Source organism: Mobula hypostoma, chromosome 20, assembly GCF_963921235.1.
Source record: "Mobula hypostoma chromosome 20, sMobHyp1.1, whole genome shotgun sequence".
Classification (NCBI taxonomy): Eukaryota; Metazoa; Chordata; class Chondrichthyes; order Myliobatiformes; family Myliobatidae; genus Mobula; species Mobula hypostoma.
This window is the reverse complement of record NC_086116.1, coordinates 61,379,628-61,400,078: the sequence shown is the minus strand read 5'-3', so window position 1 is coordinate 61,400,078 and position 20,451 is coordinate 61,379,628. Positions and strand designations below refer to the sequence as shown.

Here is a 20,451-nt window from a genome sequence, read left to right as displayed (position 1 = left end):
TGTTACAGAGAAAGTGCAGTGGAGATAGACATTATTAACAGGACCAGAGTTATGATGTATTAAAGATAATAGATCTTTTAAAATTATCTCTGTGTGTCACATACAAATTGAAACATTGAAACACAGCAAAATGTATGCCAGGGGCAGCCCACGAGTGTCGCCAGGCTTCCAGCACCAACACAGCATGCCCAGAACTCACGAACCCTAACCCATACACCTTTGAAATATAGGAGGAAACTGGAGCACCCGGAAGAATTCCACACAATAATGGGGAGAAAGTACAAATTCCTTACAGATAGCAGTGTGAATTGAATCCAGAAACAATCACCGGCGCGGCAAAGTGTTACGCTAACTGCTTGGCCACCAGGTCGCTCCATTCCACTGGCTTTTAAGGTGACAGTGTGCCAACTTTGAGAGCCACTGCACTCTTTCTGGACAGTGTTGTTGTTCCTTTAAGCGCCGTGTGGCATATTGGGCATCAACCTTGCTGTTTCTTTAGCATTTTTGTCTGTGTTTTATGAGGTTGAGTTGCTGGCTCAACGCTCAACCCAGCAGGGATGGAAAGCGTGCAAGGAGCTGGCCTGATACGAACCTGGGACCGCTTGCCTTGAAGTCCAGTGTGGATGCCACCACACCAACACTCGGCTCATCATACTTAAGTGAATGTATTTAGAACTTTGTCGTCTATTTGCAGGTCAGCATGGCCTTTGACCTGGAAGGTTATGGTTCGAGTCCCTGCTAACCTTGTCCTTCTAGGTGATGGAGAAAGAGGACCTTAACACGTTGCTGAGAAAGCCTTGGTGAGGTTCTGCAGTCCACCTGGTGGATGATACACACTGTAGTCACAGATCTTCAGAAGACATTAGGTGAGTGCTGAATTTTCTAAATGTGTGTTAAAAACCTATCGTGCAGCAGACAATTCATCCACTTTATTTACAGTTGCTGGCCGCAGAAACAAGCTCACGGCTGGAGACGGATGATGGTCACAGAGACATCTTGCAAGGCAAAGAGGAGGGGTGAGACAGACTGAAGCAGATAGGAGGAGGAAGAGTTAGAGTGGGGTGGACAATATGATGAAAGAGATGCAAACTTAGGCCAGAATTAAATGGGATAGATCCAGTGAAGGTTCCAGCTGCTTATAGGTAGGATATCAATAGGATCAAAACAGTACAGAGAAAATTTACAAGGATGTTGCCGGGACTTGAGGATCTGAGTGACAGGGGAAGTTTGAATATGTTTTAACTTTATTTCCGAGCACATAGGAGAATAAAGGGAGATTTGATAGAGGTATATAAAATTACGAGGGGTATATATAAGTTTAAAGCAAGCAAGTTTTTTACACTGAGTTTGGGTGGGACTACAACTAGAGTTCATGAGTTAAGGGTGAAAGTGAAATGTTTGAGGGCAACATGAGGGGGCACTTCTTCACCCAGAGGGTGGTGAGAGTGTGGCAAAATAATAGTTTGGTCGATGGGCCTTTTTCTGTGTTGTAGTGTTCTATGATTCTAAAATGTGTAAAGAAAAAATCCAAGGAAATGGGTAGTGAGAAAAAAAAATTGTGGGAAAGCGGAACTGTGAATTACTAGGAGAGATAATGTCAAAGGGCACACACACAGTGTAAGCCGAGTTAATTCTGTCATATACATGATCCACACACGTTGCTGCTGTGCTTCTGCAAAACATAATAACCCTTTACTGTGATGGTCCAAAGCAAATCAATTGTGCTACCAAGAAGGCTATTAAATAAAAGACATTTCATTATCAACAGCATACTTCCTTCTTTCTTTCCTTACTTGTTTATCAAGGTACATCAAGATATCAGCCCTTCCGGCCCTTCCAGCTGCGCCACCCAGCAACCCTCGATCACGGGACAATTTACAATGACTAATTATCTGTTAACTGGCACGTCTTTGGACTGTGGGAGAAAACCGGCGGACCCGGAGAAAGTCCACGCATTCCACAGGGAGAATGTCTATACTGCTTACAGATGACGTCAGGATTGAGCTCAGAACTCTAATACCCCGGGCTGTAACAGTGTCGCACCAACCGCGATGCTACAGCGTTGCCTCGGCAGATTTCTACTCTGCGCCTCCCCTCTCTCCTCCTCTCCCCAGTAGCACAACTAATGAGCTGGCAAGAGCTGCGAGACATGGTCGGGGTAACAACCAAGCTGCCAGATCTTATTTCACTTACCAGATCACGCTTCCAGTTTTCAGTCAAGTGCCTCTCAGTGTCTGGACATGTGTTCGTGCCCATGCCAGCGTGAAGTGGCAATGCCTGCCAGAGTAACTAGTCTCATCTGATGTGCTTCAGAACAGCAGGTCAGCTCTAGCCCACTGCAACAGCACACGTTCCTTGCCAGGCTGCACGAAGCTAAATCGTAAGCCATGTCTCACCAACAGTGATGCTGCACGTTAACCCGAGAAGCAGACTAGAGCATAGCCTTCACAGTGTAAAGGCCGTTGTGTGAGCAGGGAATACAGCAGAAAGAGAAACACAACCAAGAAGGGAACGATGCACAGGTAATCCAAACAAACTCTGAATAAGAGCTTCTGTTGATCCAGAGTAACACACACAGAATGCTGCAGGAACTCAGCAGACCAGACAGCATCAATGGAGAGGAATAAAGAGTCAACGTTTTGGGCCAAGACCCTTCATCAGGACTCATGGAAACAATGACTCTTGATTCCTTTCCATAGATGCTGCTTGACCTGCTGAGTTGCTCCAGCATTTAAAATGTGACCCAACTGTCTTTTATTTTTATCTGTCATGGCATAGATAGGGCCAGTCAGGTTGACTTGCATGTGTCAGCTCTTTGAAAATGTATCTGCCTAGTCTTGTACAACTGCTGTTTAGACCATAAGACCATACGGCCATAAGCAGAGTTAGGCCATTCAGCCCATCAAGTCTGTTCCACCATTGCTAATTTATTATTCCTCTATATTTTGTTTGTTTGTTTAAAAATAAATCAGCCAGGATGGAAAGGCGGAGCAGACTCCATGGGCCAAATAGCCTAATTCTGCTCCTCTGTCTTATGCTCTTATCCATGTGTATAGACATTAAAACAAAAAGAGCACAAAATAAATGAGGATTTCCCTTTAACTGCTCTGCTCAAGACTATAGAGAGTGATGGCCACAATAACAAGAAAACCAGCCTCCTCTGCATGGACTTTGTCTACAGACCATGGAGACTCCCCCTCGTAGTTCAAATATTCTCCCTTCTCCCTCTCAGCAGGTGGAAGCTCAAAAAACTTGAAAAGATGTATCAGCGGGCTCGAGGGCAGGTTCAATCTCGTGGTTATAAACTCTTGAATAAATCTCTTGTACGCTAAAGTTCAAATACTGACCTCACAACTACCCTTTCATGGTCCTTGCATCGGCTTCCTCTGTAACTGTAGCACTGGATTCTGCATCCTGTTACTGATTTTCCCTTGTATACACTTGCATATATGTTTTTTAAATATTTGCAAGGGTGGCTTGCAAAACGAAACCTCGCACTGTATCTCGGTACAGATAAAAAATAACACCAATAAAAAATGAACACCAATGCTAAAGGCCACACATTTTAATTCCACATCCCATTCCCGTTCTGATATGTCTATCCACGGCCTCCTCTACTGTCAAGATGAAGCCACACTCAGGTTGGAGGAACAACACCTTATATTCTGTCTGGGTAGCCTCTAACCTGATGGCATGAACATTGACTTCTCTAACTTCTGCTAATGCCCCACCCCCTCTCGTACCCCATCCATTATTTATTTAAATACACACATTCTTTCTCTCTCTCTCCTTTTTCTCCCTCTGTCCCTCTGACTATACCCCTTGCCCATCCTCTGGGTTTCCCCTCTCCCCCTTTTCCTTCTCCCTGGACCTCCTGTCCCATGATCCTCTCATATCCCTTTTGCCAATCACCTGTCCAGCTCTTGGCTCCGTCCCTCCCCCTCCTGTCTTCTCCTATCATTTTGGATCTCCCCCTCCCCCTCCCACTTTCAAATCTCTTACTCACTCTTCCTTCAGTTAGTCCTGACGAAGGGTCTCGGCCCGAAACGTCGACTGTACCTCTTCCTAGAGATGCTGCCTGGCCTGCTGCATTCACCAGCAACTTTGATGTGTGTTGCACCAATGCTAAATGTTGTGCTGGTGGGGTAGTGGCATCCACACCAGACTTTGGAGTGAGAAGTCCCGGTTCAAATCCAGTCAGCTCCTTGCATGAGCTCCACTCGTGCTGGGTTGAGCATCAAGCAACTTGGCCTTGTAAAACAGACTAACAAGGATGCCACCTAATACGCCAAACTGGCATGGGGAGGAACAATGTTAAAAATGTGATTGTAAGTCGTTCACAAGTGAATTAAAATGAGAGTTCAAGGAAAACATTTTCCTGTTGGTCAAGGGATATCAAGGTCGCTCATGGTGTTGTTACAGAACTGAAAAGAAGAGGCCCTATGGGAGTTCATGAAGAGCAGGCATTTCTTTAAAAAAGTAATTAGGAGAGTGAAGCAACATTGGCAGTTGAGATAGATAAGGTGGTTAAAAAGGCATATTGGATAATAGCATTCATTTGGCAAGGTACTGAATACAAGAACAGTGAAGTTACTGTACCATTATATAAAGCATTAATTAGTTAACAGTGGGAATCCTGATGAATCTATTCTGCCCTCTCATTGCAGTTGCGGCTGTGACACTATGGGAACGATGTTATTGCAAAGAAGATTCAGGAAGATTTTTCCAGAGATGGTGCATTCCCCTGTGAGGAGAAGCCAGGTCTCCTTACCAGGCAACAGAGAGGCTGAGGGAGAGCTGCTAACTGAGGAATGGGAAATTATGATGGGGTGGACAGCGAGAAGCTTTTCCCTGCACAGAGGAGTCTGTGATCACAGGCCACAGGATTAAAGCAAGGGGCAGAACATTTTGAAGAAGAAATTGGCTGTGTCTTCGAATCTGGAACACACTGTCTGAGAGGGCAGTCGAGTCAGCTACTCCCACAAGAGTTAAGGGGCATTTAAATGACAGACCCTCAGCACCCACGGGCTCTCTTTGCACTACTTCTTGCTCTCTTTCTGCACCATGCATTCACTTTAATCCTTTAATATATATATTTAATATTGTAATTTATATACTACACTGTACTGCTGCTGCAAAACATCGAGTTTCATGACATGTGTCAATGATATAAAACCTGATTCTCATTTTGGATGCAAGATGCATGCACCTCTTATTACTACCAACAAGGAGAAGATGGAAGGGCCTGGAGACTACTTTGTTAGGAGTTTGAAGAGATTTGGTATGTCACCGAAGACTCTTAACTAGTTTCTACAGATGTCTGGTGGAGAACATTCTGAACGGATGAATCACAGGCTGGTATGGAGGCTCCAGTGAGTACAATCACAATGGTCTGCAGAGGACTGTAGACGCAGCCAGCTCCATTATGGGTACACTGTACAACCTTCTCCAGCATTGAGGACATGTTCAAGAAGTCGTGCCTCAAGAAGATGGCATCCACCATGGAAGAGCCTCACCATCTGGGACATTCCCCCTTCTCATTACTGATGCACTATCAATTACTCCAAAAGACTGGAAGTAGAGTAAATACTAAAAGGCTTTTATTTGCAGTAAGATGTGACCTCGACCAGGCTGAGTATCTGCCCTGGACTGAGAGGAGGAGCAGTGGCACAATCACCTTTATTATTGGGTCCGTGGGAGGAGCCACAGGAGCAGTCAGCAGAGGGGTGTGTCCAGACAGGTAACCCAGTTACAACATATATATATGGTTTACCACAATTAATACCAGGAGAAGAAGCTTTTCCTGAATCACTGAGTGTGAAGATCCACATTCATCGTTTCAGAAACAGCATGTCCCCTCCACCATCAGATTTCTGAATGTACTGTGAACACTACATCACTATTCCTGTTTTGTGCTTTTTTTGTTAACTTACAGTAACTTTTCTCAATCTTGCACTATACAACTGTTACAAAAAGAAACAAATTTCGCAACGATAACACACACAAAATGCTGGACGAAATCAGCAGGTCAGGCAGCATCTATGGACAAGAGAAAACAGTCGACGTTTCAGGCCGAGAACATTCACCAAGATTGGTCCAAAACGTCGACTACTTATTCCTTTCCATAGATGCTGTCAGACCTGCTGAGTTCCTCCAGCATTTTGCGTGTGTTTCTCTGGATTTTCAGCATCTGCAGAATCTCTTTTGTGTTTAAAATATCATGGCACCTGTCAGTGATAATAATGATTTCTCCTTCTGGTGAACAGATCTCCCCCCGCCCCCACCCCTATTACCCACTCTGAACTCTCACTTCTTCTCACCTGCCCATCACCTCACCCTGGGTTGCCTCCTCCTTCCCCTTCTCCTATTGCCCACTCTGCTCTCCTATCAGATCCTTTCTTCTCCAGCCCTTGACCTCTTTGCCCTCCTGCCCAACTTTTTATTCTGGTGACTGCCCCCTTCCTTCTCAGTCCTGAGGGTCTTGGCCCAAAACATTGATTGTTTATTCGTTTCTATAGATGCTGCCTGACCTGAGTTCCTCCCACGCTTTGTGTGTGTTGCTCTGGATTCCCGGCATCTGCAGACTTTCTTGTGTTGATAATGAACCTCATTCTGATTCTGATTCATTTGAAACACTATGGCATGAAAGACTACAGATGAGGGAAAGTGGATTAGTATATGTTGGTAGTTAAACATTAGCAGGGATATGATGGGCTGAAGGGCCTATTTCAGTGCTGTATAACTCTATTTGCAGTAAGAACAGCAATCTGTAAATCACCAATCCTCAACCATAAACGGAGTCATTACATTTCAAAAGGATAAAATCTGAAGCAACATTTGTCAACAGGATGTATTATTCAGTCAGGTGTTAATTAAATTGTCAACTGCAAAGAATGGCACTTCATTATCTGAGATATTACAGATCCCCAAATCCCTTCCCTTCCCAACACCATCCCCCATCCTCACACCTCCAAACCCAACACTCCCCTCCCAGTCAATTTGCATTACAAAGCACGAAGGCAACAGAAGATGTAACTCACATAGGCACCTCATCCCAGAGTGCAAACGTTCTAGTTCCTTTGTAAATTGAGGAACAGATGAACTTTGCAAGCCTGCTGCTTTGTGCAAGTGTGCAAGCTGCCTTCCTCTGACAAATTTATGGAGTTGCCTTTGAAAAAAACGAAGGGAACAAGCCTGTGGAGCATGGCGACAGTGAATTACACAGGCTTTACTCCCCACTCTGGAACTAATGAAGTTACACAACGGGTCTGGGTAGTTGATTTAGTGCATGGACTCCAAGTTTTAATCTCTTCTAATTAGTCTCCGACCCTCAACTCTGGCTCGTACATTGTTTGCAAACCATTATTACTCACGCCTTTTTGTTCTACCAGTCTAAACCAGCACCACCTTAAACTGCCACGGGGCCAGCCTGAAAAGGTCAGGGTGCTGGGGCCAAAGGCAATGGATGGGCTGGTGTTAAGCTTGCTGTCAGTGAGGTTTACTCGTGTCTGCAACTAACGGGCTCCTGGCTTTGCGGCTCTGGACTCACTTTCATGAATTTAGTTCTGAATATTGTTTGTTTACTGTTATTGTTCGCATGATTTGTTTTTTTCCACACATTGGTTGTTTGATGGTCTTTTTATAATGGGTTCCATTGGGTTTCTTCGTTTTATGGCCTCCTGTAAGTAGACGAATCCCAAGGTTGTGGATGGTATACATACTTTGATAATAAATGTATTTTGAACTTTGGTAGAACAAAAGGCAGGCCCTAACTCACTGTCAGCGTCATCTCACTAAACTTCTGCTCAGAAGGTCACGAGGTTAATGTGCCAACCTGAGAAATAAAAATCTGGACAGTGTCCGGCCTGGATCACGGTCACTATGATGAAGCATTAAAACCTGAGCCCTCATAAGCCATTTCATGATAGATCCTGGGCCACAAGAAGGAGCACTGTATTTCCCCTGGTGCTTGGGCAATGCTGATGACTCTGGCTATGTTGGTGCCAAAATGCGTGGTGACATCTGTGGGCTACCCCCAGTACACACTTGGTTGTGTTGGTTGTTAACGCAAACAACACTTTTCACTGTACGCTTTGATATACACAAGACAAATAAACTTGGACCTTGAATCTTGAAAAGTCACTAAATTAAGACAGATATTTGACAGAGCATTTTTGTGGACCAAGTGTGTCTCAGTCCTGTTCACTGTTCATCGTAGCTCACCTACAGTTCTGACACTTGTACCATTATTTGCTCATCAGCCATCGCCCCTATGCACTCCTTAAAAAAATTCTCACCCTTGTGTACAAGGCCCTCCATGCTTTTGTCCCTAATTATCTCTGTACTTTCTTCTACATCTGAAAATATCCATTTTTCTTTTATCAGCCCCTTAATTAATCCTAAATTTAACTGCTCTAAACACAAGAGATGCTGGAAATCCACAGCAGCGCACACAAAATGCTGGAGGAACTCAGCAGGCCAGGAATAAATAGTCATCATTTCAGGCTGAGACCTTTCATCCAGACGGGAAATGAAGGAGGGAAGATACCAGAATAAGAAGGTGGGGTGGTGGGGAAGGGGTACAAGTTAGAAGGTGATAGATGAAGCTAGTGGGTGGCAGAGTGGTGTGAAAGTAAGAAGCTGGGAGGTGATAGGTGGAAAAGGTAAAGGGCTGAAGAAGAAGGAATCTGATAGGAGAGGAGAGTGGACCTTGGGAGCAAAGGAAGGAGGAGGGGCACCAGGCAGAGGTGATAGGCAGGTGAGGAGAAGAGGTAAGAGTGGGGCCAATGTGGGGAAATGAAGAAGAGGGAAGTTGAAGAAATTGTTGATCATGCTATAGAAACATAGAAAATAGGTGCAGGAGTAGGCCATTCGGCCCTTCGAGCCTGCACCGCCATTTATTATGATCATGGCTGATCATCCAACTCAGAACCCAGCCTTCCCTCCATACCCCCTGACCCCTGTAGCCACAAGGGCCATATCTAACTTCCTTTTAAACATAGCTAATGAACTGGCCTCAACAGTTTGCTGTGGCAGAGAATTCCACAGATTCACCACTCTCTGTGTGAAGAAGTTTTTCCTAACCTCGGTCCTAAAAGGCTTCCCCTCTATCCTCAAACTGTGACCCCTCGTTCTAGACCTCCCCAACATCGGGAACAATCTTCCTGCATCTAGCCTGTCCAATCCCTTTAGGATCTTATACGTTTCAATCAGATCCCCCCTCAATCTTCTAAATTCCAACGAGTACAAGCCCAGTTCATCCAGTCTTTCTTCATATGAAAGACCTGCCATCCCAGGAATCAATCTGGTGAACCTTCTTTGTACTCCCTCTATGGCAAAGATGTCTTTCCTCAGATTAGGGGACCAAAACTGCACACAATACTCCAGGTGTGGTCTCACCAAGGCCTTGTACAACTGCAGTAGTACCTCCCTGCTCCTGTACTCGAATCCTCTCGCTATAAATGCCAGCATACCGTTCGCCTTTTTCACCGCCTGCTGTACCTGCATGCCCACTTTCAATGACTGGTGTATAATGACACCCAGGTCTCGTTGCACCTCCCCTTTTCCTAATCGGCCACCATTCAGATAATAATCTGTTTTCCTATTTTTGCCACCAAAGTGGATAACTTCACATTTATCCACATTAAATTGCATCTGCCATGAGTTTGCCCACTCACCCAACCTATCCAAGTCACCCTGCATCCTCTTAGCATCCTCCTCACTGCTAACACTGCCACCCAGCTTCGTGTCATCCGCAAACTTGGAGATGCTGCATTTAATTCCCTCATCCAAGTCATTAATATATATTGTAAACAACTGGGGTCCCAGCACTGAGCCTTGCGGTACCCCACTAGTCACCGCCTGCCATTCTGAAAAGGTCCCGTTTATTCCCACTCTTTGCTTCCTGTCTGCTAACCAATTCTCCACCCACACCAATACCTTACCCCCAATACCGTGTGCTTTAAGTTTGCACACTAATCTCCTATGTGGGACCTTGTCAAAAGCCTTTTGAAAATCCAAATATACCACATCCACTGGTTCTCCCCTATCCACTCTACTAGTTACATCCTCAAAAAATTCTATGAGATTCGTCAGACATGATTTTCCTTTCACAAATCCATGCTGACTTTGTCCGATCATTTCACCGCTTTCCAAATGTGCTGTTATCACATCCTTGATAACTGACTCCAGCAGTTTCCCCACCACCGACGTTAGGCTAACCGGCCTATAATTCCCCGGTTTCTCTCTCCCTCCTTTTTTAAAAAGTGGGGTTACATTAGCCACCCTCCAATCCTCAGGAACTAGTCCAGAATCTAACGAGTTTTGAAAAATTATCACTAATGCATCCACTATTTCTTGGGCCACTTCCTTAAGCACTCTGGGATGCAGACCATCTGGCCCTGGGGATTTATCTGCCTTCAATCCCTTCAATTTACCTAACACCACTTCCCTACTAACATGTATTTCGCTCAGTTCCTCCATCTCACTGGACCCTCTGTCCCTTACTATTTCTGGAAGATTATTTATGTCCTCCTTAGTGAAGACAGAACCAAAGTAATTATTCAATTGGTCTGCCATGTCCTTGCTCCCCATAATCAATTCATAATCAAATCTATCAGTTTGGAGGCTACCTCAATGGAATATGAGGTGTTGCTCCTCCAACCTGAGAGTGGCCTCATCATGGCAGAGGAAGAAGCCATGCTACGACATGTCGGAATGTGAATGGGGATTGGAATTGAAATGGTTGGTCACTGGGAAATCCATACCTTTTCCAGATGGAGTGAAGGTGCTTGACAAAGCGGTCCCCCAATCTCTGGCAAGTTTCAACAATGTAGAGAAAGCCCCATCAGGAACACTAGATATAGTAGATAACCCCAGCAGGTTCAGAGGTGAAGTGCTGCCTCACCTGGAAGGACTGATGTGGGCCTGAATGAAGATGAGGGAGGAGGTGAATGGGCAGCTGTAGCACTTCTGCCACTTGCAGGGTAAGTGCCAAGAGGGAGATTAATGGGAAGGGATGAATAGAAAAGGGATCATGGAGGGAGTGATCCCTGTGGAAAGCAGAGAGAAGGGGGCAAGATAAAGATATGTTTGGTGCTAGGGTCCCATTGAAGAACAATACGTTGGATATGGAGGCTCCTGGGGTGATAGGTGAGGACAAGAGGAACTCTATCCAATTAAGGTAGCGGGAAGATGGGATGAGCGTGGTGTCTGGGTAATGGAGGAGATGTGGGTGAGGGCAGCATCAATGGTGAAGGAATAATATATATATTATATACAATATAAATTATCTTGTTTCTCTGCAGGTGAATACAAACTCAACATATGATTGAGTGAAAGACATTAGGGATATTACAGCGAAGTACCAAGGGGATAATAGATAACGGAAATCAAAGAAAAACTGCAGATGCAGGAAATCCAAAACAAAAACTGAAAATGCTGGAATCTGTCACAGGTCGGGTAGTATCTATGGAGCTCTTCCTTCCTGAAGGAGATAGTCTTGTGTAATGGAAAGTAAGAAATTCCCCGTCTTGGCTCCCCTCTCACCTCTTTGTTTCTTCCCACATGTCTAACGTCTCATGTGGTAGTCATCCTTCCCTTTTTTTCCAAGATCTACCGTCCTCTCCTATCAGATTCCTTCTTCTTCAGCCCCTTACCTTTTCCATTGATCACCTTCCAGCTTCTTACTTCATTATCCCCGTCCCACCCACTGTCCTTCCCCCTCACTTGGTCTATCACCTACCAGATTGTACTCCCTTCTCTTCCCCCATCTTCATATTCTGGCTTCTGCCTGCTTCTTTTCCGGTCCTGATGAAGGGTCTCAGACCAAAACATCGACTGCTTATTCCTCTCCATAGATGCTACCTGACCTGCTGAGTTCCTCCAGCATTTGGTGCGTGTTGCACAGACACTGCTCCTTCGACACTTGATCGTTGTTGTTGCTGCTTTCCGTGCCTTGTGGTGCATTGGGCCATTTCTTTATCTGTTTTTCACAGGGCCGAGTTGAAAGCTTGATGCTCAGCCCAGTACAGATGGAAAGTGTTCAAGCAGATCCCCAGGTCTGAACCCAGGACCATTTGCTCGAAGTCTGGTGCTGATGCCACTACACCACTGGTCGTACTTGAGAGGTGCCTAAAAAGCACCAGGGAAAATGTTCCAAGTTCTTTTTGTAATTATGAAACACTTGCTGTTTTATCTAAAGCTAGGTTTGGAAAAAATACAACACAACAGATTATTTCACAAAGGCTGGAACCTCCATCATATTGGCAATAGCTGGACTAGACCATCAATGAGATGAGTGTTTGTCATTCTCTTTTATATGTTGTCAGCTATCAACCTTCAAATCTCACAGCTATTGTCAATTATTATTGCTCAACGTGTGGATTCCATCGAGCCTGTCTCTTGAATTGTAAAGACTGCAGCTTTCAATTAAATGGCAGGCGCCATATTCACACAGTCTGTCTGAGACACTCATTTTGTAAAGTGCTACTGTGAAGAACAGTGTCCAGATCTCAGATTATTTAGTCTGACCACTGTTTCTCTGTCAAGGTCACATCCACTGCGAACTGTGCTCAGTGCTGTAATTAAACACTGCAGGAATAAGACCAAGGCTTTCTCCAGATATTGACCCCACAAATTTGTTACCCTCTGGTTTGGTTCAGAGTTACCAGACTCTTCCTTTTGCAGGCCAAATAAAGGCTTAATATTTTCATATTTCTTTTGCCTCCTCTTGCTTAGAATGTTAGTGATCAATTTTAATTGGTGCACCGTTGAAAACATCCTATCTGGATGCATCATGGCTTGGTATGGGAACTGCTCTGTGGACACAGCTCAACACATCAGGGCAACCAGCCTCTCCCCTCCGCTGACTCTACGACTCTCACTCTCGGAGTACAGCAGGCAGCAGAACCAAAGCCCCCACTCACCCCAGCCATTTTCTCTGCTCCTCTCTGCCAACAAGCAGACGATACAAAAGCCTGAGAGCACGTACCACCAGGCTCAAGGACAGCTCCTATCCCACTGTTATCAGACTCTTAAACACAGACTTGTTATCATTTTACACATTATCATTTATCTGCACTGCAGTCTTTACACCTTGTTCGACCTGATTTGCGCAGTAGGAACAACATGCAGATTGAGCTCTTCATTGCACTTTGGTACATAGAAACTCATTACGACTTTGCACCTAATTGTTTACGGGAACTATAATTTCTCTATACCTATTACACCTCATTCTGCATCCTGTGATTGTTTCACCTTGTCCTACCTCAGTGCACTGTGCAATGATCTGATCTGTATGAACAGTATGCAAGGCACGCTTAGCACTGTATCTCGGCACATGTGACAATAACAAATCAATTCCAATTGCGATAAAGTAAGTGACTGCATCATCTCTCACCTTCGCTTCCAGCAACGGTGTTAGAATCTGACATCTGATGTCACTTGAGTTGATGCCCAAACATAAAGAACATGTTTAAGCTGTGTAACCCATTATGAGTCTCAGTGCACTGTTATGTACAATATTCTGTTTTACTTCTGCAGCGAATTCTGCACCAGACAGGAGCACAATATTCTGCTCTGGCAAGTGTGGTTCTTCTGTAAACTTGAACTCAAAGTCGAAGTTCAAAGATCAAGGTACTTTTATTATTAATGTATGTATACTATATACAACCTTGAGAATCATCTCCTTACAGGCAACTTAAAATAAAGACACCCAATAAACCAATTAAAAAAGAACCAGAATCAGGTTTAATATCACCAGCATATGTTGTGAAATTTATTAACTGTCAAACAAAAACAGAACAAATTGTGCAAACAGTAAAAATAAGCAAATACATTCGGAATTAAAGATCTAACCTGGACCCAACATATCGATGCAGCTACAAAGGAGACAGAAGAGCTGCTATACTTCATTAGGAGTTTGAGAAAATTTGGTATGCCTCCAAAACACAAAAATTTCTACAGATATACCGTAGAGAGCATTCTAACTGGCTGCATTGCCATCTGGTATTGCGGGGGGGTGGGGGGGAAGGGGGCTACTGCACAGGATCAAAGTGAGCTGCAGAGAGTTGTAAACTCGGTCAGCTCCATCATGGAGCTGCCTCCATAGTGTCCAGGACATCTTCAAGGAGCAATGCCTCGAACAGGCGGCATCCGTCATAAGGACCCCCCATCCCCCTCTTCTCACTGTCACCATCAGGTAGGAGGTACAGAAGCCTGAAGGCACACGCTCAGTGATTCAGGAACAGCTTCTTCCCCTCTGCCATTCGATTTCTGAATGAACATTGAACCCTTGGACACTACCTCACTACTTCCTATTTTTGTACCACTACTTTAATTTAACTATTTAATATCTATATATACTTAATGTAATTTAGTTTTTTTCTATATTATTATGTATTGCATTGTATTGCTGCTGCAAAGGCAATAGATTTCACAACATGTGCTGGTGATATTAAACCTGATTCTGACTCCAGAAGTGGAGACCACAGCCACAAAGCCAGTCATCGCTGCAGCTATTACCACTGTTAGTTACTCAGTCCCCCTTTCCGTACCTGTTTGATGAGCAAATACTCAAAAAAGTTTGAAATTCAAGGTACATTTACTATCAAAGTACATATATCGGGATTTATTCTCTTGCAGATTCACAATAGAACAAAGAAATATGATAGAATCAATGAAAAACTGCACACACACAAATACTGACAAACAACCAATGTGCAAAAGACAACAAACTGAAAGCACAAAAAATAAATAAATCATACTGAGAACATGAGTTGGTTGTGAAATCAGTTCAGTACTGAGGTGAGTGAAGTTATCCATGCTGGTTCAGGAGCCTGATGGTTAAAGGATAACAACTCTTTCTGAACCTGCTGGTGTGGGCCTCAAGGCTCTTGTAAAATAATTGACCCCTTAAGTCAATGGTAGGGGTCCACAGCATAAAAAAGGTTGGAAACCCCTGTTTTAGATGGTTCATAAATACATTTCTAACGGAAATTACAGTTTGCCGATCGCAGCCTCTGCCTTCTGCAATATATTGTGACATACTTTAAATCAAACCAATAACGTTCAACTAACTTGCAGCAAAATGATCAAAGGTGCTTCTCAGGAGCGTCACCTGATAAAATCTGACGCAAACTATTTAAAGAATTCCGAGCAAGGGGTAACCAAAATGTTAAAAAGGAGGAGCCACAAGAGTTTCCTCAGATGCTGCAAATCTTGAACACACACACACACACACACACACACACACACACAGACACAGAGGAGGAACTCAGTGGGTCAGGTAGCATCTATGGAGGGAAATGAACAGTCGATATTTCGGGCCGAGGCTCTTCGTGAGGATTGGAATGGAAGGGCGTAGAAGCCAGAATAAGGAGGTGGGTGGTCAGGTGAGTCCAGCTGAGAGGGGGGTGATGAGTGGATGGGGGAGGGTTGATGAATAGGAATGATATAAGAAGCTGGAAGGTGATAGGTGGAAAAGGCAAAGGATGGAAGAAGGAGAAATCTGACAGGAGAGGACAGTGAACCATGGAATAAAGAGGTGGTGGTGAACTGGGGAAGGTGATGGTCAAGGCATGAGCATGGAAGATGGGAAGAGAAGGCCTGAGTGGGCCATAGGAATGAGTGAAAACAAATGGGGGGGGGGAAACAAGTAGGGAAACAAAGGGTAGTGGATATCGGAAATGGGAGAAATTGATGTTGACACTGCCAGCATCACCCAAGACATATATAAGGTGTTACTCCTCCAATCTGGCAGTAAAGGAGGCTGTGGCCAGACATTTCAGTGTGGGAATGGGAAGTCGAATTGAAAGTGAAAGGAGAAATAGAGAGCTGGCAAGGCTTAGGGAGAGTTGTCTAGATCATAGAGCCCAGCAACACACAATCTGCTGAGAGAACCCAGTGGGCAGAGTGACATCTGAGGTGAGGGGAAGTGGAAAGTAACTGTCAAAACTCTGGGTCAAAAACAGTCCAGATGAAGGATTTCAGCTCGAAAACATCTACCGTCCCTCGAAAATATTCCCTCTGCAGATGCTGAGTTTCTCCAGCATGTTGTTTGTTGCTCCAGATTCCAGGAGTCGCAGCCCCTTGAATATCCGGATTTCAGAGCGTGGGTTACATGGGCCCCAACGACGGGGCGATTGAATTCGGGGATGTGCAGCAAGTCGGAGCTGCAGCAGCATGAAGACCAGAGGTTTCCAGGTTCATTGAGGTGGGAGACTTAACAGAGAGAGGTTCGAGCTAATGAGAGAATTTGAGAACAAGGGCAAACATTTGATCTTCAAAGTGCTGGAGGACCTCACCACGTCAGGCAGCATCTATGGAGAAGAATAAACAGGTTGCGTTTTGGGCTGAGACCCTTCATCAGGACTGGAAAGGAAGAGGGAAGATGCCAGAATAAGAAGGTGGGGCGAGGGGAAGGAGTACAAGTTAAAAGGTGTTAGCTGAAGCCAGGTGGGTGGGGGAGGAGGATGAAATAAGAATCTGGGAGGCGATAGGTGGAAAAAGTAAAGGACTGAAGAATGAGAATGGACCATGGGAGAAACGGAAGGTGGAAGAGCACTGGGGGAGGTTCAAAGTGTTGTCGGGTCATGTGCCAAGGTGGGTGACTAGGATTTCAAAGGAGACAGGAAGAAGAGTAGTTGGAAGGGAGACTATTAACGGTGATGGAAATTGCAAAAGCAGCAGGTCAGGTTGGTAGCTTGACATCACCTGAGCAGGTTGTTAGTAATCATAGTAACCTGTATGAGATAGCACACCATTCCACTTGCAGTATTATATGGGGAGTCTGATTGTTGGGGTGTTGGGGTACCACAGTAGAGTAGCGGTTAGTTCGACGTTACTACAGCCCAGGGCGTCGGAGTTCCAAGTTCAATCCCAATATCATCTGTAAGGAGTCTGTACGTTCTCCCCATGGAATGTGTGAGTTTACTCCAGGTGCCCTGGTTTCCTCCCACAGTCCAAAAACATACTGGGTAGGTTAAATGATGATAGTGAATTGTTCCATGATTCTTGGGGTAATCAGGGGTCGCTGGGTGGCGCAGCTCAAAGGGCCAGAAGGGCCTAGTCCACACTGTATCTCGAAATAAATACAGTTTCTACAGGACCCACACCCAGAATTTTTGTCTGCCCTTCCTCAATCAGATGCAGCTTTTCACTTCCAATATTTTCTCCTTTTTAAAAAAAAACCTTCAGAGCCAAACAGGGTTGAGTTGGTTATTTCTGTGCAGTCTCTGTCATTATCTCTCTGCTGCTTCAACAGCGCTCACAAGCAAGACTATTTGAGATGAACAAATTGTAGGAGGTTATTTTTTCCATTAGGAGCCTTGCAGAGACATGTTAAACGCCATGGTCTACTCGTCTCTAACGCCTTAGGGTAACCGAGCAGTAAACTCTGCAATCAGGTTATCACAATCTTCCAACTGTAATTCCAGATAATTCCTACAGTTGTCTTTCGTAGTAATGCATGAAGAAGTCATTCAATATCTTAAAGGCACAGTGACCCAATTTGTTGCATAACCCACTGACAGAACAGAACTGTGGCTGGATCTTGCTGAAGGTGTTCATCAGCCCTGACCTCTTACTCTTACCCCACCCTTTTCAGCATGTACAACCCTCCAGGATGGTCCCAGAGTCTATCGGAGCCAGGATGAGCCCGTCGGAAATTGGAACCAGGATGAATCTATCAGAACCAGGGTGAGTCAATCGGAACCAGGGTGAGCCTATCGGAACCGGGGTGACCCTATCGGAACCGGGGTGACCCTATCGGAGCTGGGGTGACCCTATCGGAACCGGGGTGAGTCTATCGGAACCAGGGTGACCCTATCGGAGCCAGGGTTCGTCTATCGGAACCAGGGTGACCCTATCGGAGCCATGGTGACCCTATCGGAACCAGGGTGACCCTATCGGAACCAGCGTGTCCCTATTGGAGCCAGGGTGTCCCTATCGGAACCAGGGTGAGCCTATCGGAGCCAGGGTGAGCCTATCGGAACCAGGTGACCCTATCGGAGCCAGGGTGACCCTATCGGAGCCAGGGTGAGTCTATCGGAGCCAGGGTGAGTCTATCGGAACCAGGGTGACCCTATCGGAGCCAGGGTGACCCTATCGGAGCCAGGGTGAGTCTATCGGAGCCAGGGTGAGTCTATCGGAGCCAGGGTGACCCTATGGGAACCAGGGTGACCCTATTGGAGCCAGAGTGACCCTATCGGAACCAGGGTGAGTCTATCGGAACCAGGGTGACCCTATTGGAACCAGGATGAGTCTATCGGAACCAGATATTAATCATAGAATCAGTACTTACGGCTCACTGAGTTTCTACCAAACCTTCTAACACCAACTCTACATCCAAAGGTGTATGGATTAGTGTTAGTAAGTTGTGGGACATGCTATGTTGACACCAGAAACATGGCACACTTGCAGGCTGCCCCCACTACATCCTCAGACTGTGTTGGTTGTTGACATGGAGTGATCCATTTCACTGTATGTTTTGATGTTCATGTGACAAATAAAACTAATAAAGGTTCTATTTTATTCTTCCAACATTCCCATCAACTTTTGCCCAGATTTGACCATTAACTATTGGCAATTTTAACTGTGGCCAATTTACCGTCAACCTGAGCATCTTTAGAAGGTCAGAGGTAACCTGGAACAGCCAGGGGAAGCCTTTGTTAGCGATCATCCTGGACTTCTGACATTATGGATGAACTAAAATGAGAAGCAGCCTTCTGGAAATAAAACCTGTTCACAACTAAAAACTTCCAACTCACACTTTGTAGCACAGGGGATGCGAGGTGACTCGATAAAGGTGCACAAGATGATAAGAGGCACAGAGAAAGCGGATAGCCAGAGACTTTTTCCCAGGAAGGAAGTAGTTAATATGAGGGGCATAATTTTAAGGTGATTAGAGGAAAGTATAGGGGGATGTCAGAGGTAATTTTTTTTACAGAGTGGTGGGTGTGTGGAACACATTGCCGGGGTAGTGGTGGAGGCAGGTACATTAGAGACGTTTTAGAAACACTTAGATAAACACGTGGATGATACAAAACTGGAAGACTATGCAGGAGGGAAGGCTTAGATTGAAAACAGGAGAAAATCTGCAGATGCTGGAAATCCAAAGCAACACAGACAAAATGCTGGAGGAACTCAGCAGGCCAGGCAGCATCTATGGAAGAGTGAACCTCGACAGATTACTCTTTTGCTTAGATACTGGCTGGCCTGCTGAGTTCCTCCAGCATTTTGTGAGGGTTAAATTGATCTTAGATTAGGTTAAAAGGTTGGCACAACATTGTGGGTCGAAGGGCCTTGACTGTACTGTAATATTCTATGTTCTAGTGAAACCAGTGGGACATTCTGATTCTGTCCCGGGGAAGGCAATAGATGAATGTTCCTGATATCAGTGCATTGTTAAAGGTGCATTAATATCCAGGCCCTGCCACTTAACGTCCAGTTCAGGACAGGACAGATCTTTTTGTCACTTAACCTTCTGTTGAGCAGTATACTCATGAAGCCATCCCTCAACACTCTCACAGAATGGGTATATTTTAATTTATTTATTTTATTGAGATACCACGTGAAAAAGGTTCTTCCAGACCTTCGAGCTACGCCGCCCAGCAATCTCCCGATTTAATCCTAGCCTAATCAGGGAGCAGTTTACGATAAACAATTAACCCACCAAGCGCTTCGTACTGTGGGAGGAAACTGTAGCACTCGGAGGAAAGCCACGTGGTCATGAGGAGAACGTACAAACTCCTCACAGGCAGCGGGGGCGTTGAGCCCGGGTTGTTGGTACAGTAAAGCGTTGTGCTAACCACTGCACTAGCATGCCGCTGCTTTTGGAGCAGACACCAGCATTTAATAGTCAAGTAGGTGCGGCCAGTCAGGATGTGTTACCACTGTAAATACGTAATTCTGTACACTTACCTGACTGTATTCAAAATGTTAAAGTAGGAGATTATAGCAACTGAAGCTGTAGTTAATCAGTCCATCCCTTTCTCCCAAGGCACACTGACTTTTCCTACCAGATTCCTTCCTTTTCAGCCCTTTACATCTTTCACCTTCACTCCTCCTCACCTGGTCTCACCTCTCACCTGCCAACTTGTACTCCTTCCCCTTTGTAAAAGCAACAAATTTCATGACATATGCCAGTCATATTTAGCCTGATTTTTATTCCTCCCACCTTCCTATTCTGGCTTCTTCGCCTTTCATTTCCAAGTTAATGTACGGCGACATACATGTGCTTTGATAATCAATTTACTTTGAACTTTCCTCCAGTATTTTGTATGTGTTTACTGTTATCATTGTGTTGAAGAAGTATACTCATTGTGTCAGGAGAGTGAGATTTACTTGCATTAGGATTCTCCTGAAGGTTTGCTGTGCTAGGGACTAGCTCCGATAGACTGGATGGATGGGAGATCCGATGATCAGGAAGGCGGTTCCGCAATGCTCCGTGGA

At 45.0% G+C, this 20,451-nt stretch overlaps 1 protein-coding gene across 6 annotated transcripts in view; it reads right to left on the bottom strand.

Moving 5' to 3' along the window:
- Positions 1-20,451, bottom strand: part of plxna4 (plexin A4) — an 804,472-nt gene that overhangs the window by 50,055 nt on the left and 733,966 nt on the right. The gene's annotated exons all lie outside the window — the stretch shown is intronic.